This window comes from Elephantulus edwardii, unplaced genomic scaffold (assembly GCF_000299155.1).
Source record: "Elephantulus edwardii isolate Elephantulus edwardi_28Jun2011 unplaced genomic scaffold, EleEdw1.0 scaffold00220, whole genome shotgun sequence".
Lineage (NCBI taxonomy): Eukaryota > Metazoa > Chordata > Mammalia > Macroscelidea > Macroscelididae > Elephantulus > Elephantulus edwardii.
In genome coordinates this window covers 2,041,514-2,048,802 of record NW_006399970.1, presented here as the reverse complement: position 1 = coordinate 2,048,802, position 7,289 = coordinate 2,041,514, and the positions used below count along the sequence as shown (strand labels likewise).

The window sequence follows — 7,289 nt, the reverse complement described above, 5'->3', positions numbered from 1 at the left end:
TACCATCTATTCCTGGGGCCTTATTTTTTGCTATTTCCTTCAAAGCAGCTTGAACTTCTTCCTTCATCACCATAGGCTCTTGCTCATATGTTATTTCAGTAGAATTGTATAAAATGAGCAAAGTTAATAGTGTAATATGTGCTATGTTACAATAAGTAACAACTTAAAATTTATTAATTGTATTTTAGTAGTTATTAACATAGTAAATCCTCACCACTGGGACAATAGACAACATCATAAAGGATGGAGAAAAGATTTCTTTCTCCAAAAGAAATTATTTTCTTTAGATATTCCATGGGATATTCAGTACTTTTCTCTGAAGCCACAATTCAAAGGCATCACTTTTCCTTCCAACATCTTAATTTCACTGTCCAACTTTCAGATGCATAGCAACTAATTGAAAAGATCATGGTTTGGATTAGATGCACCTTAGTCTTTACACTGATATTGTTACTCTTTAGCGCTTTGGAGAGGTTCATGACAGCAGATTTTCCCAGTGCAACACTTCTTTTCGTTTCTTGATTGATGAATGTTGATTGTGGATCCAAATAAAATGAAATCACAGACAGCATCTTTTTTTTTTCTCTCCTGGTGGCCTAGTGTCAAGAAGTTGTGCTGTAATCCCAACGGAATGCAGTTAGAGGGCAACAGCTGCTCCGTGGGAGAAGGATGAGCAATCTCCTTCCAGGCAATTAATTGCCTCTGAAAACCCATGGAAGGTCAGCTCTAGGTTACTTTTGACTCTACAGTACACAACACAACAACATTCTGATGTTAGAGAGCTAGGGTAGCCTAGTGGCAAGACGCTGCACTGCAATTCTTTCTTTCTTTTTTTAAATTTCCATTCATTCATTGTTGCCCTTTTTTCCCCTCCCAACCCTCCCCCCTAGTACACTACCCTCTTGGAAAAGGAAAAGAAAAATTCTTTCATTGTTTTATAATTCCTCCCCCAGGTCCACTCCACTGTGCATGCAGACTTCGCTCTGGACTCCTGTCATGACAAAAATACTTAGTAACATATCCCTCTTAAACAGTTTTCTCTTTCATCTCTTTCAATGCAGTATACATTACTGAACCTATCTTCCTCAGTCTTCCCCCAACCCCGAGGTCAGTCCTGTTTTACAACAGTGTCACCATGCTGTATTTGTCCTTTTTGCACTGCAATTCTTAAAGCACATGGTTTGAATCCATCAGCTGCTCCATGGAAGAAGAATGGGCAATCTCCTCCCATGTGATTAACAGCGTCTCAAAACCCACTGCAGGGTCAGCTATGGGTCGGTTCTGACTCAGTGGTACACAACAACAACAACACATCATGATGCTAAAGGAGCTCTGGCAGCATAGTGGTAAGTAACTGTACTGCCAACCTGAAGGCACACAGTTTGAATCTAACAGCTGCTCTGTGGGAGAAAGACAATCTCCTCCAATGTAATTGATTGCCTCTGAAAATCTGCTGCAGGGTCAGATATGGGTTAGATCTGACTCGATGGTACATAACAAAAACAACATATTATGATGCTGCCTGTGATGGATTTTTGAAAACAAAAATCCAGTAGTGAGGATTATTGTTTTCTTGATTTTGGTATGTAATTTATATTAAAGGCTGGAAAACAAACACAAATGGAGAAATATGTCAACAGAAAACTGCCAGATGTGCAGGCTGGATTTAGAAGAGGTCGTGGTACTAGGGATATTATAGCTAATGTTAGATGGATCTTGGCAGAGAGTACCAGAGGACTATCTATCTGTGCTTCATTGACTATGCAAAGGCTTCTGGCTGTGTGGATCACAACAAGCTATGGCTGATTCTGAGAAGAATGGGAATCCCAGAACATTTGATTGTGCTTATGCGAAACCTATACTTGGACCAAGAAGCAGTCATCAGAACAGAGCAAGGAGACGCTACATGGTTCAAAATCAGGAAGGGGGTCCATCAGGAATGTATTCTGTCTCCATACCTTTTCAATCTGTATGCAGAACAGGTTATCCAGGAAACTGGGCTGTACGAGGAGGAATGTGGTATCAGGAATGATGAAAGAATCATCAACAACCTGCGTTATGCAGATGAAACAACCCTGCTTGCTGAAACTGAGGAGGACCTGAACGGCTTGCTGCAGAGGGTCAAGGACTGCAGCCTTCAATATGGATTGAAGCTCAAGATCAAGAAAACAAAGATTCTCACCACTGGGTCAATTGGCAGCTTCAGTATGGATGGTGAAGAGATTGAGATAGTTAACAGTTTCAATTTGCTTGGCTCCACAGTCAACACTCTTGGTACCAGCAGCCAGAAAACCAAAAGACAAATTGCAATGGGAAAGACAGCTGTGAGGAACCTCTCCAGAGTATTGAAGAACGACGTCAGGCTGAAGACTAAGGTGCACCTGATCTGGGCTATAGTATTCGCAATTGCATGCTATGCATCGGAGAGTTGGACAGTGACTAGGGATAATAGAAAGATAATTGGTGCCTTGGTTGGCACAGGATAGAGCAGGGTTTAGGGCTCTTGTACGTAGGGTCGCTATGAGTTGCAAGCGACTCGATGGCACATAACAATAACAAACAACAACATATAGTCTTTGATCTTCTGCTGTAGGTTTCAAGTCTTATTAACTTTCAAGAAGCAAGGTGTGTCATATGCATAAAACAGGTTTTGGATGAGTCTTCCTCCAATCCCAATATCACATTCTTCTTCCTATACTCCAGCTTCTTAAATTATTTGCTCAGCAAACAGATTGAATGTTGTTGTTGTTGTTGTTGTTGTTGTTGTTGTTGTTAGGTGCCATCAAATCAAGTATGACTCATAGCAAACCTATGGACAAAAGTGCTAAAACCTGTTCTATCCTGAGCCATCATCACACAATCTGACACGCAAGAGCCCATTGCAGCAGTTGCCATGTCAATCCACCTGGTTGAGGCCTTCCTCTCTTGTGCCTACCCTCCACATTTCCCAGGATCATGTTCTTCTCAAAGGAATAGCCCCTGCTAGCAACATCCCAATGTATGTGAGGCAAAGTCATCATTCTTGCCTCCAAAGAGCACACCAGGTGTACCCTCTCCAAGATATATTTGTTTATTCTTTTGGAAGTTCTTGAGATGTTCAGTGCTTGTCTTCAACACCACAGCTCAAAGGCATCAATTATTCTGTCATCCTTATTTATTGTTCAGCTCTCAGATGCATAGCAAGTGATTAGAAAGACTATGATCTGAATTAGACACACCTTACTCCCCAAATTGACATTATAACTCCTCAATAATTTGGAGAGATCCCTAACTGAAGATTTTCCCAGTCCAATATGTCTCCTTATTTTCTGACTGCTGGTACTAGGGGTAATATTGTTAACAGTTTCAATCTCTTCTCCACCCATCATTATGTTGCCTATTAGTCCAATAGTAAGAATCTTTGTTTTCTTGATGCAATCCATATTGAAGCCTGCATTCCTTGATCTCCTACAAGTGCTTCAAGTCCTCTTCACTTTTAGCAAGATTGAATAGATAATGGACAAAAGATATTTGATACAACCTTGATGCACACCTTCCTTGATTTTAAATCATGTAGTTTTCCCATTTTTCATTCAGACATCAACTTCTTGAGCTAAGTATAGATTTCATATGAACACTATTAAATGTTCAGGCATTCTCATTTTTGCTAATGTTAGCCATAATTTCCTAAAATCCACATGTCAAATATCTTTGTGTAAGCAATGAAATACAGACAAACATCTTTCTGATATTCACTACTTTCAGCCAAGATCCATCTGAAGCAGCAATGATATCCCTCTGGTCATGGCCTCTTCTGAATCCATCTTGAATTTCTAGCAATGCCCTGCTGATGTGCTGTCCTAGCTGTTTTGATAATGATCTTTAGCAATATTTTTCCTGTGTGTGATAGTAATGATAATTCTATAATTTCCATATTCTGTTGAATCACCTTCTTTTGGACTGAAACAAATGTGGATCTCTTCCAGTCAGTTAGTCAGATATCTGTCATCCAAGTTTCTTGGCCAGGCAGACAAATGGCATCTCTGAACCAGATGGTGGACAGAGATGACAGTGAGCATGGATGCACTTGGAGACATGCAGGCAGGAGTACACAGAGGGGTTCCGCGTCCTTCTCAATGCCACGGCCTTGCTGCTGGACGACTAGACCTGGTGAAGCCCATGCTGTTACTGTCCTGGTCTAACACCGTGTAGTAGAGGCAGATAAAGGCATCACCCAAGATCCAGAGCAGCCTGCCAGGTGGGGGGTGTCCATGCCCATGAAGCCACTCAGGCATCCAGTCTTCCCGGCCTGGGACGCTTTAAGCACCCAGTCCTCTGGAGAGGATGTATAGCCTTCACCTCCTAATGTCAGGGTGATGGGTGGCCAGACACTTACCTTCTCACAGGGGATCATGTACTCTCCATGGATGAGTAGAATGGCACCTAGGGCCTTCAGCAGCTGAGTGACCTCTTCCACCAGGCCCATCATTAGGGAGGGACCCGTGTACACAATGACCTCGCAGGTGTCTTTACACAGGGTCTGCCCACTGTCCTCATCCATCCTGTCCATGTGGATCTGCCAGTAAGCCTTGCAGGTGATGCTGCTCATGGAGCCCTTTTAGTACCAGGAATCAGTGCCCAGCCCACCCCACCCCCAGTATTAGCTCACCCCCACGCTGGGCTATCGGGTCTCTCTATTCAAGTAGAAATGGAACATGTTCTTCACCGTATGCCTCTGCCTCGGAAGGTTGTCAAAGGCGTGCACCACCTCATTGACGGAGATGCAGGAGTAGGGCATGCCCAGGATGCCGTTGAACATGGCCTTGATGAAAGTGATGTCTTACTGCTTGGTGGTCGCTGCGAAGGTCTGCTGCTCCACCTTGACACCGCCCAGGCCCAAATTGCAGGGAACCAGCACAGTATACTGGCTCAGGTACCCAGACAGGCTGCCTGAGCCATAGTGGATGGTGAAGGTGGCGCTGTTATTCAAGTACATGCTGGACTTGGTGCTGTTGTACTTGTGGTGCATCCAGGAGGTCAAGTACAGCAGTTTGCATTAGACTCAGGGGACACCGAGATTGGGAGAGTGAAGCACTGAGTTGATGTCCCAATGCCGATCTACCCGTAGTACTGGGCGTCCATATGGTTCTCAGCATCTCCAGGATGGGCCCTCGGGTCACTGCCCTGGGGATATTTCGAGATGGGCCCCTCAGCAATCAGGTTTCCACGGGGCTACCCATCTAGGAGAAAGTCCGGTGGATGGAGGTGAACTTGTGTAGTGGGATCCTGGTAAGTGCAGTGCTGGAACCTAACAGCAGACAGAGGAGGAGAAGCAGGAGGCTGGGGAGCCACATGGTGGCAGAGAAGCCAATGGCCAGGTCCCAGCAGGTTGCTATTCCACCAGAACCTGGGGCCTCTTTTTGTCAAAGCCTTCAGTGCAGCTTGAACTTCTTCCTCATTACCGTTGATTCTTGACCATATGCTGCTTCCTGAAAGGTCCAGTGTCGGCCAATCCTTTATGGTATTCCTTCCACCATTGAATGATATTTTCTCTTCCTGCATCATTGATGATTTTGTCCATAGAATCCTTCAGTATCTCAATGTAAAACTTGACTTTGTTTTTCAGCACTTCAACTTTGAGCAATGTTGACAGCGTTCATTCCTTTTGGTTTTCTAATTCCAGCTCTTTGCACATTTTCTTTGTCTTCTCAAGATATCCTTTGAAATTATCTGTTCATCTCTTTTACTTTAGTGTTTCTTCCCTTTGTTTTAGCCTCTCTACATTCCAGTGCAATTTCTAGTTCCTTCTGATATCCATTTTTGTCGCTTCTTTATCCCTTGTCTTGGTAATGACCTTTCACTTGCTTCCTTCATGTGTGCTATCTTTGATGTCCTCCCACAGTTCATCTTGTCTTTGCTCATTAGTTTTCAATGCATCAAATCTATTCTTGAAAAGTTTTAAGCATTCAGGTTGGATAGACTCAAGGTATTTTTTTTCCTTGTAGATTTATTTTCATTTCCTTCAACTTCAATTTTATTTGGCACATAAGTAACTAACAGTCTTTTCCACAATTAGACCCTGGTTTGTTTTTGCCTATTGATAATACACCTCTCCGTTGATTCTTCCCCCAGATGTAGTCAATCTGATTCCTGTGTAGCCCGTCAGGTGAAATCCATGCATATGGCCACTATTTACGTTCTTTTCAAAATGTACTTGCAATTACTAAATCATGGATTGTATGACGCCTCATCATCCTTGCCTCCAAGGAACACTCTGGCTGCATGTTATCCAAGACATATTTATTTGTTCTCTTGGTTGTCCATGGGATGTTCAGTGCTCTTCTCCAACAACACAGATCAAAGGCATCAATTATTCTGTCACCCTTATTTATCGTCCAACTCTCAGATTCATAGCAAGTGGTCAGAAATACCATGGTCTAAATCAGATGGAGCATAGTGCTGCCACATCAAAGGCACATGGTTCGAATCCACCAGATGCTCTGCAGGAACAAAACGAACAATTTCCTCCTATGCAATTAACTGCCTCTGATAATAGGCTGCGCGGTCAACTATGAGTTGGTTCCAAATCTATGCTACACAACAACAACATCTATGATTCTTTTTTTTTCCTTTTGAACATCTGTTATTCTTGTTTTCTTTTATATAGATATATATAAAATTGGTGCAGGGGTTCTGAACTGTCACCTGTCTAGTCTGCCATCTTGCACCCTGACATAAGAGTGAAGCATTTGGGGGGCTAATTAATCCAGTCCATTGACCAGCAGGCTCTGAGAATGCAAGCTCTGAGACTGCCAGATTCGGAGGTTGATGAACCCAAGGCCTTTACTGGAAGGCAAGACTGATGGCATTGAAGGCTGATGAGTTCAAAGTCAGCAAAGACAGTTGGCCAGTGGTTCAAATCCAGAGGTCATGAGCTGGATAGCCAGCTGCAAACTCTAACAAAAAGCCCTCCTTAAAGATTACAACCTCAGAAACTAAGATGTTGTTGTTGCACATTGTAGAGTTGGAACTGACACATAGCTCATCCTCCGGCAGGTTTTCAGAGACAGTTAATCACGTGGCAAGAGACTGCCCATCCTCCTCTTGTGGAGCAGCTGGTGGTCTTGAACTTTGTGCCTTCAGGGATTGCAGCACAGCATCTTGCTACTAGACCTCTAGTGATAGAGGGTCAAACTAAGCATTGGAGATAACTAAGACAGGAAGCATGCTCATCCCTTAGCCCCACAGAAACCCTCCACTGGATTGCCAAAGCTGTACACTGCAGAGGGGAAAGCTGCCCGTGTTTTCCT

The 7,289-nt window shown here is 43.4% G+C and overlaps 1 pseudogene; it reads right to left on the bottom strand.

Annotated features, from left to right (window-relative positions):
• Positions 1-4,112: 4,112 nt before the first annotated feature.
• On the bottom strand, positions 4,113-5,333 carry LOC102864666 (annotated as a pseudogene).
• Between the last annotated feature and the right edge of the window lie 1,956 nt (positions 5,334-7,289).